The sequence below is a fragment of the Pseudoliparis swirei genome, chromosome 9 (assembly GCF_029220125.1).
Source record: "Pseudoliparis swirei isolate HS2019 ecotype Mariana Trench chromosome 9, NWPU_hadal_v1, whole genome shotgun sequence".
Taxonomy (NCBI): domain Eukaryota; kingdom Metazoa; phylum Chordata; class Actinopteri; order Perciformes; family Liparidae; genus Pseudoliparis; species Pseudoliparis swirei.
Window position 1 is genome coordinate 16982241 of NC_079396.1, and position 20931 is coordinate 17003171.

General features: G+C 40.6%; 1 protein-coding gene across 1 annotated transcript in view; it reads right to left on the reverse strand.

Annotated features, from left to right (window-relative positions):
* Positions 1-12874, reverse strand: part of LOC130199294 (monocarboxylate transporter 1-like) — a 29353-nt gene extending 16479 nt beyond the window's left edge. Inside the window, exon 1 of the mRNA XM_056422655.1 lies at positions 12634-12874. The gene's annotated coding sequence lies outside the window, so the exon portion shown is untranslated. The remainder of the gene's footprint in view (positions 1-12633) is intronic.
* Between the last annotated feature and the right edge of the window lie 8057 nt (positions 12875-20931).

Genomic DNA, 20931 nt, shown 5'->3' on the forward strand with positions numbered 1-20931 from the left:
CTGGCACATTTATCTTCTTGAACAGGACAGAAAGATGACAACTTTGGTGTCAAATACTGATTTCCCCTGATGTAGTTTGGAGCTGGTGAAACATCCTTCGATCACACTCAGTGCGTTTACATGATGGTATAATTCGAATCTTGCTTTAGTCGGACTATGCTATCTTTTGGGGGATCTGCTGTTATCCCAATATACATGGCAGTGAGTAATTCGAATCATTGGCCGAAAGCATGTCATATCCGACGATAGGTGGCGCTGTTTTCATTACAACACAGCCATTTCCCACCAACAACAAGAAAGATGGCGAACAGAGAGCATACATCCTCTGCTATTCTTCCATGGTGTTAATAGGAGTACAGCGAATGCAAGCTGAGTTGATAACGGAGAGAAGCACAGAGAATTTAATTTATCGCATGGAGGGAGGGCGGATCTCGAGCGCAAAGACGCAAAGTCCAGTTCAATCGATATCAACTGGATCGGACCGAGCTATCCAGGGTTAAGGTGTTTACATGAAACGGATAATTCGATTTCAGTCCGACTAAGCCAATAATTCGATTGCATGTAACCGCACTGAGTGTCTGTTGCCATTTCAACCAGTTCAGGCACACTAAACCACAGGGGGGGAGGGGCAATGTGTCGACAAATACCTTCATTTACATCGTGTTGCAAGAATGGCCACGCCTGGTCAGAGCATGCATTGCCCTGGGGGACAAGCTGCAGCTAAAGAACCTAAAGTGTGGAAGGGGCCCAACAACATGGCGCTCTGTGAGCTCTGCAAAGTGGAAATGATCACAGCAGTTCAAAGCGAAAGCAAAACAATCCCGGAGCGTTTTGTCCAGACAACATCGTGACATGTTTACTTTTTGTCAAGACAAAAGCATGATGTATGCCTTCGGACCAGAAGTAGGAACTTAAAATCGATTTTCTAAATGTGTCTCCATTGCCCCCATTTAAAAAACAATGTATGCACCAGTGCTGTTTTGGTAACGTTAAAGACGCCACGACAGTGAGACAGGGAGCCAGCATCTGGAATACATCCTCCTGATCCCCAGAAGTGGAATAAATCCATCACAATTTCCGAAAGCCTAAAGTGACATCTTTAAATGTCTTGTTTTGTCAAAACCACCAGATTTATTACCTTCGCATTGAAAATGCGGAAGGTTATGTTTTGATCGCCGTGTATTTATTTAATTATTTGTATGCGTGTTCCTCGCATAACTCAAAAAGTTTTAAACCGAATCGCATGAAATTTGGTGGGATGATTGGTTATTATCCGGGGACCATTTGATTATATTTTGGGATCGATCGGGTCAAAGGTCAATGTCATAAAAAGGTCAACATCTTCTTGAATCGCATGAAATTTGGTGAGATGATTGGTTATTATCCAGGGACCATTTGATTAGATTTTGGGATCGATCGGGTCAAATGTCAAGGTCAAGGTCATGAAAAGGTCAAAATCTTCTTTTTACCATAGCACGGTCAATTTATATCCAATTGGCATGCAACTAATGCCAACATTTTCATAATTCAATGCCCAATCTTGTGATATGCGAAGGTATGCGCTCTACCGAGTGCCCGCTCTAGTTATGGTATTACTTATGGTATTACTTATGGTATTACTTATAGTATTACTTATGGTATTACTTATGATATTACTTTTGGTATTACTTATGGTATTACTTATAGTATTACTTATGGTATTACTTATGATATTACTTTTGGTATTACTTATGGTATTACTTATATTATTACTTATGGTATTACTTATAGTATTACTTATAGTATTGCTTATAGTATTACTTATGGTATTACTTATGGTATATTTGTAGTTTGGCTCTCTTGAAGAAATGTTACTTTCTTTATTCTTGTTGTTCTGAGTTTGAACTCATCATTGAATCAGAATCAGAATCAGAATCAGTTTTATTGGCCAAGTAATATAATAATAATTAATATACACTTTTATTAATCCCCAAGGGGAAATTAGTTCTCTGCATTTAACCCATCCTTAGTTATTAAGGAGCAGTGGGCTGCAGTGATGCGCCCGGGAAGCAACTGGGGGTTCAGTGCCTTGCTCAAGGTCACTTCGACTTGCAACTATAATGGGAAGAGCGGGGATCGAACCCACAACCTTGAGGTTGCAGGACGGCCCTCTTACCTCACTGAGCTACAGCCGCCCCCAAAGTAGTTTGCACAACAAGGAATTTATCTTGGTAAAGTGTCTCTGTGCTTACACAAAATGTACATTACAACACAGAACAAACAAAACAAGTAGTGCAGAACAGAACAAACAGTGCAAAACAGTGCAACGGTCTAAGAAGTAAAGTGACTTAAGTATATACAAGAAGAAGTGGAGAGTGCGAGAAGAGAAGGGATAAATATATATGCTACAGTGGGTTATTGTTTAGTAGTGAGACGGCGAGGGGGAAGAAACTGTTTTTGTGTCTCGAGGTTTTCGCGAGCAGTGATCTGTAGCGTCTACCAGAGGGGAGGAGTTTGAATAGTTTGTGTCCGGGGTGGGAGGAGTCTGCAGTGATTTTTCCTGCCCGTTTCCAGACTCTGGAGGTGTACAGGTCTTGGATGGTGGGCAGGTTGGCACCGATGATCTTCTCTGCAGACCTGACTGTCCGTTGGAGTCTGTTCTGATCTAGTTTGGTGGCCGATCCAAACCAGACAGTGATTGAGGTGCACAGAACAGACTCTATAACTGCGGTGTAAAACGTGACCAGCAGCTCCTGAGGCAGGTTGTACTTCCTAAGCTGGCGCAGGAAGTACAACCTCTGCTGGGCCTTCTTGATGATTTTCTTGACATTAGGTTCCCACTTCAGGTTCCGGGAGATTGTGGATCCCAGAAACCTGAAGGATTCCACAGCCAACACAGTGTTATTGAGTATGGTGAGGGGGGGCAGTGCTGGGGGGCTCCTCCTGAAGTCCACTGTCATCTCCACAGTCTTAAGCATGTTCAGCTCTAGGTTGTTGCGACCGCACCACAGGACCAGCTGCTCAACTTCCCGCCTATATGCAGACTCGGCATCATCACGGATGAGGCCGATGACTGATGTGTCGTCTGCAAATTTTAGGAGTTGAACAGATGGGTCTCCTGAGGTGCAGTCGTTGGTGTAGAGGGAGAAGAGCAGTGGGGAGAGCACGCATCCCTGAGGTGCACCAGTGTTGACTGACCGGGTGCTGGATATTGTTTCTCCCAGCCTCACCTGCTGCTTCCTGTCCATCAGGAAGTTAGTAATCCACTGACAGGTGGAGGCAGGCACAGTGAGCTGGGTGAGTTTGGTGAGGAGGACTTCTGGGATGATGGTGTTGAACGCTGAGCTGAAGTCCACGAACAGCATCCTTGCATCGGTCCCTGGGGAGTCAAGGTGTTGCAGGATGTAGTGCAGCCCCATGTTGACTGCATCATCCACTGACCTGTTTGCCCGGTAGGCAAACTGCAGAGGGTCCAGCAGGGGGCCTGTGATGCCCTTCAGATGGGTCAATACCAGTTCAAGGACTTCATGACCACAGACGTCAGGGCGACGGGCCTGTAGTCATTCAGTCCAGTGATGGAGGATGTTTTGGGAACCGGGATGATGGTGGAGCGTTTGAAGCAGGAGGGGACTTCACACAGCTCCAGAGATCTGTTCAAGATCTGTGTGAAGATGGGGGCCAGCTGATCAGCGCAGGCTTTCAGACAGGAGGGTGACACACTGTCTGGGCCTGCTGCCTTCCTCGTCTTCTGTCTCTGAAAGAGCCGGCACATCCTCTTCACAGACCGTCAGTGCCGGGGGGTCAGGGGGAGGGGAGGTGATAACAGGGGATGCAGATGACTGTGTGAGGTCTGAGTTGGAGCGGGTGAGGGGTGTGAATGTGGGGTGATCAAACCTGCAGTAAAACACATTCAGATCGTCAGCCAGTTGAGGGCTCTCCATGGAGTGGGGGAGGATTTCTATAGTTGGTGATGTCCGCAGGCCTCTCCACACTGACGCAGGGTCGTTAGCTGAAAACCTGTTTTTCAGCTTTTCAGAGTAGCTTCTCTTTGCTACTCTGATCTCCTTAGTCAATGTGTTTCTGGCCTGGTTGTACAGGATCCTGTCCCCACTCATGAAGGCCTCCTCTTTGTCTTGACGAAGCCGCCTGAGCCCTGCTGTGAACCACGGTTTATTGTTATTAAAGATGCAGTACGTTTTGGTGGGTACACACATGTCTTCACAAAAACTGATATATGACGTCACAGTTTCAGTGAGTTCGTCAAGTGATGTGGATGCAGCCTCAAAGACACTCCAGTCAGTGCAGTCAAAGCAGGCCTGTAGCTCCAGCTTCACTGCTGGTCCATTTCCTCACAGTTTTCACCACAGGCTTTGCAGATTTAAGTTTCTGCCTGTAGCTTGGGAGGAGATGAACCAGGCAGTGATCAGAGAGTCCCAAAGCTGCACGGGAAACAGAGCGGTATCTGTTCTTCAGTATTGTGTAATAGTGGTCGAGTGTGTTTTTGTCCCTGGTGGGACACTTAATGTGCTGCCTGTATTTCGGGAGTTCGCGGCTGAGTTTTGCTTGGTTGAAATCCCCAAGGATAATCAGAAGAGAGTCTGGGTGTTTTCTCTCCGTGCTGGTTATCTGGTCAGCGAGGTGCCGTAGCGCCTCGCTAACGCAGGCTTGAGGTGGTATGTAGACACCGACAAGAATAAAGGAGGAAAACTCCCGCGGTGAATAAAATGGCTTGCAGTTTATGGATATGGATTCTAGGTGAGGAGTGCATATTTTCCATAGCGCTGTGGCATCTGTACACCAACTTTGCACGTATTGTCAGTCGCTTTGGATAAAAGCGTCATGTAATATAAAAACTCCGTGGGCTTCCTCAATGAATGCATCCATTTAGATGTCCTCGTTTCCCATTTAGGCCGCAGAACACCGAGCTATTTCAGGATCGGCTCTCATATCAACTCTGCTACCGTTTGGGCCATTTACCTTAAATGGTATCTGGATCACAAATCTGAAATCCACAGAGACTTGACACTAAATCTGATTGGTGATACTATATTTAAAGACAAGCTGAGTAATGCTGTCATAAAGGGAAATATAGAGAGAGAAAAAAGGAACTTGGTCACATATCAAGAGGTCCTTAAATACTGCGCCAGGACTGACTAATATAGTCATAACTAATGAACGGCCCGACGTCTTGTTCCCCTACATGGCATTTAGCCCGACGTCATGCTGTAAACAACCCTGCTCTGCCAATGATCACACAGTCAGCCCGTAACTGTATGACCTGGTTACTTCAGCTCTGTGGTTCACAGAGCATGTGACAGATGATGCTCATCACATGAACGTCAACCTTGTGTCTTTCACTTCTTTCTGCTCCCTATTTGTTGTCTCCTCACCACAAATAAGAACGTTTGGTACCAACTACAAGAGCTGGCACATATGCTAACGCTCCATAACTAAACGCCCACATGAAGAAACACATACAACAACTTAACCTATCCTCCTCTAACAGGTCAGTATATTTGTCTCCAGTGAAGAGAAAAGCTGTTCAAACATAGTGAGACAAATGTGTTTTATAAAAAAGCCACACATGTTTTAGATTACATTCTCTCTTGATGCTTTCAGTTATTTCCTGCCTCTCAGGCAGCTTCAGTCGATGCCAGTACGTACACCAAGGGTGTCTTTATTATCCAGATTGAATCACTGGTCTGTTTGACATTAAGGACGTTCAGTAGTGACCCACTGAGAATAATAACCAACCTCTCAACCCTCAATGCAGGTTCAAGCTCATTGTTTTGTTTTCCTTCCGTCTGCACAGAGACTGTGTGTTTGAGAAATGTGGTGGAAAATGGTGTCTCAGTCAGAACTGTGCCGCTCAAGATAATTGAATGCAAAAAGGTAATCCGAACATTTGCTTGAGGCAGGCAATCCATGTGTGAACAGTCTGCTTTATTTTTGTCACCGTTATGATTCTGTCAAGCAGCAATGCAGCAGCAATCCAGGGCTGTGAGGAAAACGCTTCATAATGATAGTTGGGAATTGAGAACTGGAGGAGACTGGAGGAGGTCCAAATATAGACTGCACTCAAAAAAACGATTCAAGCCCTTCTTAGAGGTGACACATTTAAATATTGTTTGATACATTTAAATAAATCAATTACAAAAATAGATATTTATATTTAATGGGTGTAACACAAAATGTATGAATACTTTCATTTATTAGATTTATTTAGGTTAGATGGTGTGCATATCAACTCAAAATAAATGTGTTTCATTGAGGACTACCCTTTGCGCATGCGCCAGCTGAAAATGAGTTGTTTACATGAGGTTTACACTTTCAGGGCTGTACGGTGGTGTAGTGGCTAGCACTGTAGCCTCACAGCCAGAGGGCCTTGGGTTCAATTCCCAGTCGGGGCCTTCCTTCTGTGTGGAGTTAGTTAGTTTATATTTTGAGTTGGACAAACACAAATTAATTTAATTTAATGAATATCGTTATTTTATTTTAGATGTATTTGATACAAATGAGTTGGACTAACTTAATTACATTTTATTGCACTGATGTGCTAAATTTGAGTTGGAGTTGCATCAAATTATTGGATGGAAAACCTGCCAACAATTTAATTGAGTTCATCCAATGAGTCATTTCTTTGAGTGTGGGGAATTCATTGACTGACACACTTTTTGATTCCACTCACTCACAAACATACAAACAACTAAGTAAGTTGTGTGGTGTCACTCGTGTGTGAGAGTTACCACACAAAAGCTTGGGCTTCTTCTTGGGCCCGTTGATCTGCACTGTGCAGAGTTCCATCATGTGGAGCACAGCTCTCATGAGCTGAGCAGATGGGGGACATTACTGGTTTACTGGACTCTCTGTGCCACAATGCCCGAAAGGAAGCCTCTGGTTTTAACTGTCCATTGTTTACTTGCATTAAAAAATAATACTTTACATTAGTTTTTAATTTTTTATATCATATAGCTAGCAGTGTTGCAGAGTATACCAATACTATAAAAGTATCGCAGTACCCTGTATTAGCACCAAAACTTTAAGAATAACAGTGTTTTTAATAAGAGATGTGAACGTGCAGTTCAATGCTAATCCTGTTCTGAATTGATTTGTTTTTAACTTATATATATATACAGTATATATATATATATATGTTTTTTATTTTTTATTTTAGTTGTGTAGAAAAGCAGAGTGTTAATAAGATTTGCTCCTAGTTAGTAATACAATCCTACAGATCTCTCTCTCCCTACTGAAGGCCACTGTGGTTCTCCAACATGCTTGAACAGAGAGGGGTGAGCTCAGGGGTATTTAGTGTTTTAAATCTGCAACACACCACTGGATGCCACTAAATCATACACACTGGGCCTTTAATTACGGAGCTGGGAGTATCAAAAGGTCCAAACTAATAAAACATATCCGCACACCGGCTATAGGTCTGCTTGGAAAGGCCCATGAATGATGAAGGTCTGGGGCCTCTTTACAGGGCCCCAGACCTAATGAGCCCTGCAAAGAGGGACAGGGCTCCTGGCACACTGGGCGGACTGGCTCTGCAGCAATGTCAGCAACGCAACCAACCCACCTGAAACAAAGAGCATGCCTCGTTAACCATGCCTTGTGGGTGTGACTTTGTTGCTGTGTCATCACTAGTTATATCCAAACAGACAATGTGTTTATGATGTAATTGTTTACATACTGTTGTGCTTTAGCACACACTTGTATAACTAACTAGCCTCTTAATGTTGCTCTCAAAGTGCACCAGATTGATAAATTTAAATTTAAAGAAGGCTACAAAATGTAGGGTGACTATTCCTGTATTTTTTTATCTCATAGAAAAACAGAATATTGCAATTATTATTATTGTTAATTTGTTTTAATATTGTGCAGCCCTACTTAGGACCAACAAACGAATGACGACGTAAACAAACAAATAGTTAGCACATCCGATGATGCACAAGTAGTTCCACTTCCTCGTTCCCTGTCTCTGCTATTTGTGACAGTTGACACACAGCACAGACAATGAAACAACTTCTCTCTCATCTGGCCCGTCTGGTTGGATCCTGTGCAGAATCAAACGACAGCACCACCATGGACATCTAAACAGACCGCCTGTGAGAGTGCGAGCATGACTTTGTGTATTCATTCAGCAGTAAATGTTAATGTTAATATTAGTGATCTAACAAAGACATATACGTCAGATTGGAAATCATATTCTGGTCCTCTCAAAAACAACAAAAGCAACTGATCAGTCATAAAATCTTGGAGGGCCATGATTGCATCCAACTAAATGTCATACTCAACCACTAAGGTCTTTAAATTATGACATCCTCAGAGAGTAAATGAGGTGTAATAAAAAGCCATCCAGGGGCTATGACTGGCAAAGACTTGGCGGCCCTCGGTTGAACAAATGGAGAAACAAACACAGGATACTAATAATTGCAGCAATATTCCAGTTCCTCTTTTCGCTGCGGCTCAAAAGCAGTGTGCTCAAAGTGCCTTGAAAAAGCAACGTCACTGCTGTGTAAGCGGCCTGATCACGCACAGTCACGTGTCTTCCTATCAGTTCACACAAGGTTATAGGCCAAACACACACACACACAACCATACCGACATTTATTTCACTTTTCATATGTGCATGGCCTTTTTGCATTTATATGTGCCAGAATGTATCAGGAAGACAACAACTGACATCCGGCCATGATGCAGAATAAGAGCTATCAAATTGGGTCTCAAAGAAAGACTTGGGACCAAATATTAATGAATTTGTGCCTGTATTGATCTAAGGTTTTGTTCAAACTTAGATAAAGGCTTTCATGTTTCCTGTCTATCGATAACGCCTGCGACAGGAAGTGCATGTGTTCTGTGGTGATAGTGACACTAACTAGCCGGCATCCTGGCTTCTCCTTGATGTCAATCAGAATTTAAAAAGAATGTGTCATAAAACCACTTCCACTGTCAACACTTCCGTGCAACCAAATAACCAATAATAAAGGACATGTCAAACATTATTCCAACTTAAAAAGCAACAATACCCGAGAGCCATCAGGCTGCTCAATGGACACTGACACACGATCGACACTTTTGCACTCGACACTTTACACTCGTCACTTTACATACACTGTCACTTTCAGCCTTGTACTTACACTTACACTTTCTATTGCACTACCTGCTTTCACTTCCTGCTACTCCCATTTGTCTGTAGTCTAGTTATTATGTGTATTATATGTATATATGTTAGTATTATGTTCAGAGTTCTTGTACAGTGTGTATGTCATGTTATGTTATGTTATATTATGTTAGGCTATGGTAGTTGTTGTGTGGTGCCTTGTCCTAAGAATTTCAGTGCCCAGTCTGACCCTGTGTCATTCTGTGTATCTGACAATAAAAGACTTGACTTGACTTGACTTGACAGGTCATCACTATTGAAACGCCCACCACTCCTCCATCTCAGATGGTTGATCCAGTGTCATCCATTTTAATGCCCCAATTCTGTCTAGGAGTCATGCAAAACTCGCCTGGCAAGACCGACCATAGTGCTTTTTTTTATTGGCCGACATGTAAAGAAGTGATAGTGACGTCAGCCCACCTGAGTCATTGGAAATGAGGCCCGTTGCCATTTCTTTATTTCCATGTTGTCCGCTGCACAACAGATAAGGGTGCTGATACTGTATGTGTCTGGGACATGAAGTGCAGACTTAGGATTCCTTCCAAAGGGTTCAACAAGTTAACTGGAATCTTTAAAAAGTCAGACAAGGAGGAGAGACTTCAACCAACCAATCAAGCCATCGTTTGCTTAATTAGCTACAGCTGTTATAATCTGCTCGTCACAGCCAACAAAAATCTAAACGATCGCCCCCTAGAAATGCTTTATTTGCACGTTATAAGTCTGCCACTTTCTGCCACTATCGTCGTAATACATTCAGAGTTTTATATATCCGACGCAGAAAGCAACCCAATCAAGTGTAAGAAAGACAGAGAGGGAATGTGATGTTCAGTTTATGGCCTGGACTTCACCAATGGGTCTCTCCTTCTCCTCTGAGATCCCAGTGCTCTGTTAGTTAGGTGTGTGTGTGTGTGTGTGTGTGTGTGTGTGTGTGTGTGTGTGTGTGTGTGTGTGTGTGTGTGTGTGTGTGTGTGTGTGTGTGTGTGTGTGTATGCGTGTGTGTGTGTCAGAAAAGCAGGACAACTCTTGAATGAGTTATCAAAGAGGCCATTCATTCTGCATTAACAAATGCTCCCTTCACCAAACTGTGTTGAGGGTCTGGAGTTAACTGAAATGCCCTAAACAACCAATTATATCTTCAGTATTGTGGAAATGTTATAACTAATATGTGAAAAATCCTATTTCTGTGTGTATTTTGGTTTGACTTTTTCTGGGATAACTGACTATAGCCTAATAATTACAGGGTTCAACTCCAGGACAAGTACTGTGACACAAAAATTATTACGATGTTTTCTGGCCTGCTGTCACAAAAGACAAAATAGTCTTAGAAAACCTGTGATGACTGGGAAGGAAAGGAAGGTAGGGGTTATTAACATTTCTTTCCTGAATGAGTGAGTGAAACGTAACACTAGTCATGACTCTGCGATTTCTTTAACATGTCAGCATGACATATCTCTAAACTCTAATCACACAAATAATTAAATAATCATCTTATATGATCATGAGAACATAACGAAGCCTGCTTAGCACACTGAGCCTCCAATAAGTAGATACATAATTTGAGTCCTATAACCAAGCATTATACATTTGTTCTCTTCAGCTGAATGGTTGCGAAATACTTATTAGCTTATTATTACAAATGGCCATCTTAGCCTCCCAGGCATGAACTAACTTCAATGTTGCCCCATCCTTCTCTGAAACACTTCCGCACTCCTGAGGTTACTCCAAATGCGTGAACAAAACAGTCATACACCCTTGCTCGCTCAAATGTGCGATTTGCCCGGCCTCAACTACTTGTGCCTGGCCTGGACATGCACACGCACACATGCAGAAACTCGCTAGAGGAAACTTTGTTGAACATATTTATTGTTTCCTCGTGTTCACGTGCAGAACTTGTGGAACCAACAGCTTATGCATGTGCATGCACATTGACATACAATTGAATTTTTTAGGTCAGGGCTAAAACTTATACAACACTTCTATTTTGACAATATTTTATCAGTATTAGTCGACTAAGGAAATGGGTTTGAAAGGTTAAAGGTCATTTGTATTCAGGTATTCCCAACAATGTATCAATTACACTTCATTTTTCAGATTTTGGAAAGCATGTAAACCGGACCCTTCCAGCAACAGATGGTTTAAGTCTATTATGCAACCACTCTGTCAAGTAAAAAAACAAAAAAACAAATAAAAAATTATGTAAAATGGTGAAATGTGGATGGTTCACTTTGGGATTAAAAAGCCTACCAATGAATGAATGAATGGGGCCCAGCAGAAACTAACCACTTCAGGCCAAAGCTCGCCACACATCTGGTTCTCCTAGGGACTTTTCCTATTAATCTTTCCCACACTTCCTTCCTCATCTAATAGGTTGATTGTATGCAAAATCTCTTAAATTTAATCAGAAATCCACCAACCAACTCTCTACTCTGTAAATGATGGCCCTACAACATCAAAACACTACCCATGTAATCCACTACTCTCTGCAGTAGATACCTGGCAACAATCACCCACAACAGTATTCATCTATGAAAGCAACAGGTCATCATTGGTGAATGTATGCTTATGTGCATAGTCACACTTGGGTGTCAGTACATGTCCTGGGTGGGAAAGTGCAACACAAAAACACAACTGGATATGTTTGTTCTGGAGCAGCAGTAATGGAAACTTTTAAAATCCCTAATCCATTGCATAATCCACTTAGATCTGACTAATATAAATCAAGTTTTCAAACCCCAAGTGAGGAATATTCAACGTCAAGTCCTCCAGAGAAGGGAGATTCAGGGGCCATGCATGCACTCACCAAAGGGAACTTTGGAAAGCAGGGTGGACGTGAGCATGAATCCAGCTCTTGTGCTCGCTCTTCAGGCCACCACACACACACACATGGGAAATCACATGACAGTCGCTCACTTTGTTGTAAATATGCCGTGGCCACAAGAGTAGACAACAAGCTGACAATGACGACTGCACGAGAAGCAGCGCGTGTGGCTCTCGTGCGAGCGCTGACCTTCAAGAGAGCCAGCTTGTTGAAGTCGTTCAGCTCTTGTGCGTATACAACACGTCAGTGAGGTAGAAGCCACCGGGTGAGCTCTCCTGCTGCTTCTGGCTGCGTGCCGACCCAGCGGAGCGACCCGCAGCCCACGGGGCTGTCAAACCGCGCGGCACCGTGCGCTTAGATGCGGACGGTCCAGCCTCACTTTCTTCCCTTGTGAATGTAGAAACAGCGGCAGGACCACGCCACGGTGAATGAAACCACGCCGGTTGAAAGGTGCCCTAATGGAGCTGGCTGTGAAGCATGTAACGTAACGCCCTGTCGTGGTTAAAGGAAATAATAAACGACAACGGGATGGTGACGCGGAGCTAGCTAATTAACAACTTGAGCTAGTCACACAGCGCAAGTTAAGCACATCGAGATGTGAGCGGAAACAAAAAGAGGTGTTGAATTCAACAGCAGCCTCTTTGTCTCGACCGCCACGCACGCGTCCACTCACCGAGGCGGTGTTGAGGTGTTCGGCTTTTTCCGGTGGCGGCTCGGTTCGGCGGAGAGTTAGTGTATCCCGGCCGGGGTGTCCTCGCTCCTGACAATGGCCACACGTTGATCCTCCAGCAGCTCCGGGTACCACCACACAGACTGGACCACCTCTGGGATGGTGATGATGACACGACGACCAGCGCGCATGCGTACGATAGCGTGAGCGGCAGCAGAGGAATCTGTTATAAACGCACGTGTGATTGCGTGTCGCACTGTAGAGGCAGGTTCCATGTTAAAACGAGGGGGAAGATGGACTCGCCTTGTAGCAACACTCGGTTACGAGGAAACATCCTGGATTTAAAATCGGATTTAATCAACGTGGAAAATGATCAACATACAAATATACATTTTTGTAAGATTTTTATAAGATTTTTGAAATGTCCCCACTGTGGGACGAATAAAGGAATATCATATCATAACATATCATACAGTACACAATGAGTAATACAAGTTATTGTTAACACAATGATTAATAAAAGTAATCATTGTGCAGAACAGCCTTCACTTATAAATTCTAAGTTCTGCAAGTATCAAGTATTTAAATGCATTCATGATTACAATCCAGCAATGTAATATACTCTAAATTAGAATACATTACATTGCTGGATTGTAATTATGAATGCATTTAAATACTTGATTCCCTGGTGGGTAGCTGTAATGTCCCATTATAATTCAATTACAAATACACCTGTGCTTTTTCTATTATGACATATCATAAAAGAAAACTCTATTACTTGAGAGTTAATTTCTCCTCATTTGTATGAGACATCAAGTCAAAGGTTTGAGTTACTATCTTAGAATTAATTCATGAGATACTTAATATCAGAAATAAGAGCAACAATGTAATAATTAATTGAAACATGAAACATTGTGTTTTTTCTAGTGCTGTCCCTTTTTAGTAAATTAGTTGACAAATCAATCTTTTTGGTCATAGTCAACATTGCTTTTTCATAATAAATGACTTATTTCGAAGACACGTGTGAACACATCACTGGTAATTATAAGATTCAAAGTGGTGCTTTTGTCATATTCTTTGCGCAGAAATGCATTTTTTTTTTAATTTGTTGATGAAATCAATGAATCTTCAACAACGTTTTATCAGTATTATTTGTCATGGGCTTTATTATATGGGTTTATAACTGCAGCTTAGAGAGAGGAATGTCATTACATTGCATTTCATTTAGCTGACGCTTTTATCCAAAGTGACTTACAATCAAAAAACGTCTACGGTGAGCAATTCCGGGTTAAGTGACTTGCTCAAGGACACCACGATTAGGGCTGTGACGGGATTGACCCCCGACCCTCTGATTAAAAGAGGGACCAGCTAACCACTGACCCACCGTCATTCGTAAAGTATAATGCAGCCCAATGCAACAGCCCTGCATACCTTTGTGAAGCTGATAACGTCTGCTGGCAATGTGAGCGCTGCTGCTGTTGTAATTGTTGTTTTTTCATTAAACTGCACATTGTTTCTGTTATATGGGGGTATTAATAATAACACGTAACCTATTAATGTGGCACTTTTTGAAAGTGCTTCTCAAAAATAATGGAAAACAGATCCAAGTTATCTTTTTCTTCTTCCTCATCTTCTTCTTCTTCAACACACTATTGCTGATAACCTTTCTTATCACCTCTCCTTTCCCTTCTTTGATTTTCTTCTGAGGGACCAATGTGCTCAAATAAACAAATGAAGAAACAATGCATGCTGCCCTGATCAAGTCATTCCAAAGTCTTTGAACCCTAAGAGGCGCTATCATCATTGTATTTAAAATCTAGAACTGGAACAGTCAGAAGAGAAGGTCTCAGAAAGTGAGGAGGAACATAACAATTAATTGTCTTTGAAAAAAGTAACTATATTAAACATTGAGTTGAATCAACGTCTCTCTTTCTCAGACAATGTGTTGGGAGACAGTACAACCTTCAGAAGGCAGTAATTCTTTGCAGGACTTTTACATAACTGCATTACATACATATTTATTATTTATTGTGTCCATAGCCTCATGCAAGATCAACATTGTTAACAATATTGTCTTGAAATCGCCCCTCCTCATGTAAGAGCAGGATGAGAAGATGATACGTTACTTGAGGCTGAGTGTGCTGCAGACAGAAACATATTTGAATACATAAATTGCAACTTCATTGGGATTGTAAGATATGTAAGTGAAGTCCCGTCAACATCCTGCGCTCTGGCCCTTTCTTTTGCTAATATCTGTTACTTTAATCACAGGAGCACTAATAAAATGTGTGACACTGAAGAGGTATATTTAAAAAAATACAGCCCAAGTAATAGTGTTTTTTTATATTCACAATAATATACATGGAAAATATGTTTTTAGTAAATATATATTTATTATTATTATTAGCCACTTTCAAGCTGAAGTACAGGTCATTGAATTAACTTCTTCTTCTTCTCTTGAACTTGCAAGACCTCAGACACTCTCAGAAAAAGAGAAACTCTTTGCTCTGCATTTGGGAAGTCTGGAATAGCTCCACCTCTTTAATGTACTTTTGTTTGACTACTGCAACCAACACCACTCTTCTGTCAAATGTTTCCAGTTGACAGCGTGTGAGGATGCTTTTGGCAAAGCTAACTGACAGTCCCTAATTTGAATATTCATTCTGGTTCTGCTAATGAGGAGGAGAGAGATGAAAGAGTCTCACACCGGCCGAGTTTGGACAGTACAAGTGACGGAGAGAAGACACTTGTGTCTGTCTGTGAGGAGTTTCAAATGTCCTTACATCCCATATCAGGACAAAACTACTGAGATATCCATGATTTAGCTCCAGTGGTGGAGGAAGCATTCAGCTCTTTTACTTAAATCAAAGTACCAACGCCAGACTGTAAAAACACTCCATTGCAAGTAAAAGAAATGCATTTAAAATGTTACTTCAGTAAAAGTACTGAAGTATAATCAGGAAAATGTATTTAAAATACTATAAGTAAGAGTACCTAATGAAGACAAATTCCTATTATTTAGCATGCTTTTTTTGTTCTATTAACTACGGATTGTTTTCATTCCGCAATTATCAGTGTATTAGTTCCTTCATAAATCAATTGATTGTTTGGTCTAAAAACATTTGGAAATTAGTGATATATATATATTAGAAGGAACATTGAAAATGTTGTAACTATTAAATGTTTTTTATTCAGAACAGAAATGGATTTTCTTTTAATTATTTAATTGTTTCATCTGTACTTGTAGATTGCAGTTTAATTTAAAACAAAGCAATATATTCTATAAGCTCTTCTTGTGTTTTGTGTGAAAGCCCTAACCCTGCAAAGTAACTGGTAACTAAAGCTGTCAGATAAATGCAGTGCAGCAAAAAGTTCCTCAGAAATCGTACTTCGTATAGATTTCAGAGTAAAGAAAGCTACGTGGTTAAATCCCTCCACTGTTTATTGCTGAAGCGCTCCTGGTGGACTCTCTCCCACCGGGTGTCCAATTTCTCCCCAATATTTATCTGGCCTCTTATCCTGCAACAAGCAGGACGTCCAATGCTGTTTACCCAATGGTTGTCGCTGTCTTTTCACAGGGCGCACTACGACAATAAACAGTTCAAGGGGGATGGAGACACATACTGCTGACCTGTTGTTTCATCCCAGAGGGCGAAGAGAAAAACAGACATGAGCGGGAGACCTAAAAGAGAGAAAAAAGTTAGGGTGAGGGGGATGGGTGGAGTTACAGGAACAACTGATAATGAATAACAGATTGTGTTTTGGGAATATTCAACTGTAGATTCTGGGGGTGTTAGGGATGTGTTGTGTGAGCGAAAGCACATTTCTGATCCTGTTTGTCTTCAGTTATTTTAGCAGCTCAAAAACAACTACTCCATGGTTCACGTTAGTCAGGCAAACTTCCATGAAACATGTGCAGAGTCCACTGTGTCACATGGTCTTATCAAAGTAACAGGCATACACAAATAAAATCCCTCTTCGATTGAACGTGCATGACTTTTTGTTGATATATGTTGTCTTTTCTAGATCCCGCTTGTGTGTGTGTGTGTGTACCTGGTCCACACCCATACAGGTTTATTTGGTAATTTACTTAAGTCAATCTGAGACTGAATTTTCTTCTGACACATATTCACAAACATGCACTCATACTGAGAAATGTGTTTATTCATAAACCGCTATAGCATCATGTGTATGTCTTGCACTGTGTCCGCCTGGAGATTGCGTGGACAAAAGAGGCTCATATGCAAAGCAGTAGTGGTTAAAGATCAATATTGATAATTAATAATAATTGTATTTATATAGCACTTTTAGCCTGCTGCACAAAGTGTTCTCAAGAACAGCAAAATACAAACACACAGAAGACTGTATAAAAGAAACATATAAATCGTCCACAAGGTGGAACAAGTGAAACTATTAAAATGAACTTAAAATATGGTGTTTGCACAACAAAGCGGTATTATGTCAACAAATAATAGTCGCTGTTAGGCAAAACAGAAAGTCTGTAAAAAAAAAAAATGATTCAAAACCCGAAACAGTGTCAGCAGATTCCAAGAAACCGGAAGACTGTTTGAAATCTGAGGTGCGAGTACAGCAAACGCTCATTTCAGCCTTTGACTTTAAGCTGGACTCTGGAACAGCGAGCGGGCCGAACCCAGCAAGGACTTGACGGGTCACGGACACTTGGCGCCTGGCCATGTTGGTAAATGTTAGCTTGATATTGTTTAATTTAGTAGGCATTCAAAAGAATTGGACACATTTTACAGAAGTAACTAAACTATATATATATACATATATATATATGTATACATTATATATACATATATATATACAATTTTTTAATAGTTTGTTCTGCACTTGAGCAGCATTTTGCTAAACCTTTAATTTACTTAGTATCTACCCTTAACCTTCCTTTGACCTCGACTCTACATTTCAGACATAAATATTGTACATGCATCTGATAGCTCGAGGTAATTTACAGATTACGATTTTACAACAAAAGGTGTGATCAATCGATGAAAGATGATACGATAGATTACACTAAGGTAGTTAGATTTGCTCCATCAATATGTAATTTTGAAATATTACTTGTGTGTTAAAGCATCAGTAATAAATACCCAAATAATAACATGATATACTCTCTGAATGGGATTATTTTGCTCAACAAGTACGCATACTAAAATACTAATTTCTGTTAATGCATTTGGACTTTTACCATAAATCTTGACTGAAGGTCTTTTACTTCTACAATATTTTTATAGATTAGTACTGCTTTTTTTTGGTTTCTTCTAAAGTTTATGAGTACTTCTTAAACCCCTGATTGACTGTAGGAGTTAAACATACCCACAGCAAGGACTACTTACATTGTATGAATAGATATATACGATTCTAAACTATTCTTTTAAAGTTGGACAACTTGAAGTCATTTATGGGTTCAGACTTATTAAGTTCAGCCAAAAATAAAAAGTACAAAAATATCAACGCAAAACTATGTGCACTATTCGTTTGTGTCTGTATACATTAAGTCGTGGTGTCCATGATGTGAAAGATTGAATAAATCAGTTAAACTCTCAGTATTCATCTGTGAGTCCCACTGTGCTGATGGACTATTTGGCTTCCCTCACCTGTGTCCTAGATGGTCTCTGTCCTATTGCACAGAATGAGGAAATACATAACTTGACTTTCCAAGTTGCACAAAATGAAAATGCTCAAGTTAAGTTAGTGCTGTAGTTCTACTTTCCACCAATGCCTAAACATGTTTTACTTAGAGAAATGTAAAAAACAGTAAAGGGGTCCGATCAATTTGATCTAAAAACTCCTCTATTTATTCAGGCATAAAACAACAGTCATCACTTCACCAAAGAAAAGAAGTGAACTAAACAAAACCACACTACCAGTTCCTGTTTTGTTTTGTTGGGGTTCATATGCTTTGTACCTGCCCGCTCATGAGAAAGAGTCAAACAAAATGAAATTCAGCTTGCGCATCACAGTCGAGGAGTATGGCATTAATTTACCCAGCCATGGAGACATGGAGACAAGACATGGAGCAGAATTTGAAAGAGACATACACGTCTGCAGAAAAAAAGGAAGAGTGAGTAAGAATGCTGAATGTAAAAAAAGGAAGGGAAGATAGAGTCTGCTGGGCCTCAACTCTGACAGACTTGAACGTGGTGCTCAATGAATTATATAGCAATAAAGTGTTGAGAAAATACTCCTTCTTCAAAAATTCTTCTCAAAAAGCCTTTTGGATTAAATGGAAAAAACATTGTCAAAAAGCTGAAAACAGAGCAATAATTTTTACCCAAGTAAGGTTTTAAATCCAATATTTTTACAGTCTGGGATTGCTACTTTTACTTTAGTTGAGGATCTAAATACTCCCTTCACCACTGTATCTGATGATGATGATGATGATGATGATGATTAAATCAGCTGTCAAGATGACTGAAAAGTAGTGTAAACATTTATTACGTACAATGTGTATGTACACAGTCACATGACAAACATGGGATGTGGTCTCCTTAGCAGAAAAAACACAATGATTGGGTTTAAAACAAATATCAACATAGGCTAATCCAAACCAGAAAAGAACCAGTTTAGTGAAAGACACTGTGTTCACCTCAGATTATAACTATTGACACAATCAGAATCAGATTGTTCTGCACAAACCAGGGGACACCTCATCTAACTTTGGGGGGGGGGGGGGGGGGGGCTCGCAACTTAACTGACATTTGCTGAGAGGTTTTCCTGCATCATGAAAAGAGAAATATTCCCAAACTCTAAATTCAAGCCATGTGCAAATTCCACCAATGTTTGTTCTTCCAATCACAGCAGAGGTGGAGCTGTAACGTCCTTCCTCTCCAAACTAGGTCGTCAGTGTGAAAAACAACCCTGCTTTTTCTTTTTACACATGGGAGTATGTGTGCTTGTGAGTTGGTTGGATGTCCTAACGGTCCATGCACTGCAGAATATGCACGAACACACCCATGCACATATGGTAATAGTCTACTTGTGCATTTTCACATTTAAACACAGATGTGCTGATGTACTTTTCATGCACATTCATACGGCACTATGTCATGTTTATCAGAGTTGGGTTACGTAAAACCTCACTCAGCTTTCAATATTTAATTAATTACAGTAACACTGACAAACACACAATACGTTTGTGTAAGGCTAAATACTTTTACAGAACCCATTAGTTTTGTTCGGGAATATAATCTAATACAACGACAGAACCTTTGAACAAAGCCTGTTGGAATATATACAACATTTAAGAAATCTGATAAAAATATATTTGTAAATATTTGCTTTTTTAACATACTGTGAACCTATAAACTAATCGACCACTCTTGATTAGGAGTGAGTGCGACGTTTTACAGGTATAATATAAACGTATTACTGCTCTCTGGTGGACAAAACATGTAATAAAGACTGTTTCGAAATGACTACAAACATATCTTTACTGAAACTTTTCCTTAGTTATGGACATATACAGATGTCTTTGATAAACTAATATTTATCTGTTAATATCGGCTGTTCCTTTGTGATTAGAGTCTAACAGCTCTGGTCTTATCTCAGGACTGCAGTGTTTTCACCTCCACACATGTGGGACATTCCTTTGCTGCAGAAAGACATCTGAGGATTGCTTAACAGATGTCCCACAAAAATGTCTGACCTTCCTTTATAGTGTTTTTAACGCCAACTGCCCCCCACACACACACTCTTCTTTCCACTGTCCTCGTGAATTTGCTTCTCTGCAGTAGACATAATGAAGACTTCAGTATCTCGATGTTCATAGCAAGACATAATATAGTATTTCAGAATCTTTTTATTAACAAGTAAGTCACACATATATATTGGTTATGTGATTTGGTGCATAACAGTAGAACTGTGTAAAAAACAATACAGTATGGTACACAAACCAAAAAACAAAAATGAGTATATTAAATAAAGTGTGAAGTGTATATTAATAGAGACAAGATGTGCAAGGGTGTGTGACAGTAAGACATTGTCCTGGGGATGTAAGGGTCTGAGTCAGTGGGGGTCCCAGGCAATTATTGTATATTATAATATAAATATAATATGTATTGCAATTATTATTAATATTTACAGTCACATGAGCAACTGTACAGTATATATATATATATATATATATATATATATGTTATACCTCTCGCTGTTTATTGTGGATAGAATATTTGTGGAGTGCCTTTGAAAAGGAGGCAACGTTTTTTATCATGAACCTTATTTTTTTCACTGCTCATGTCGGCACACAATTTCTATTCTTGTGAAAATGTTTTGTTG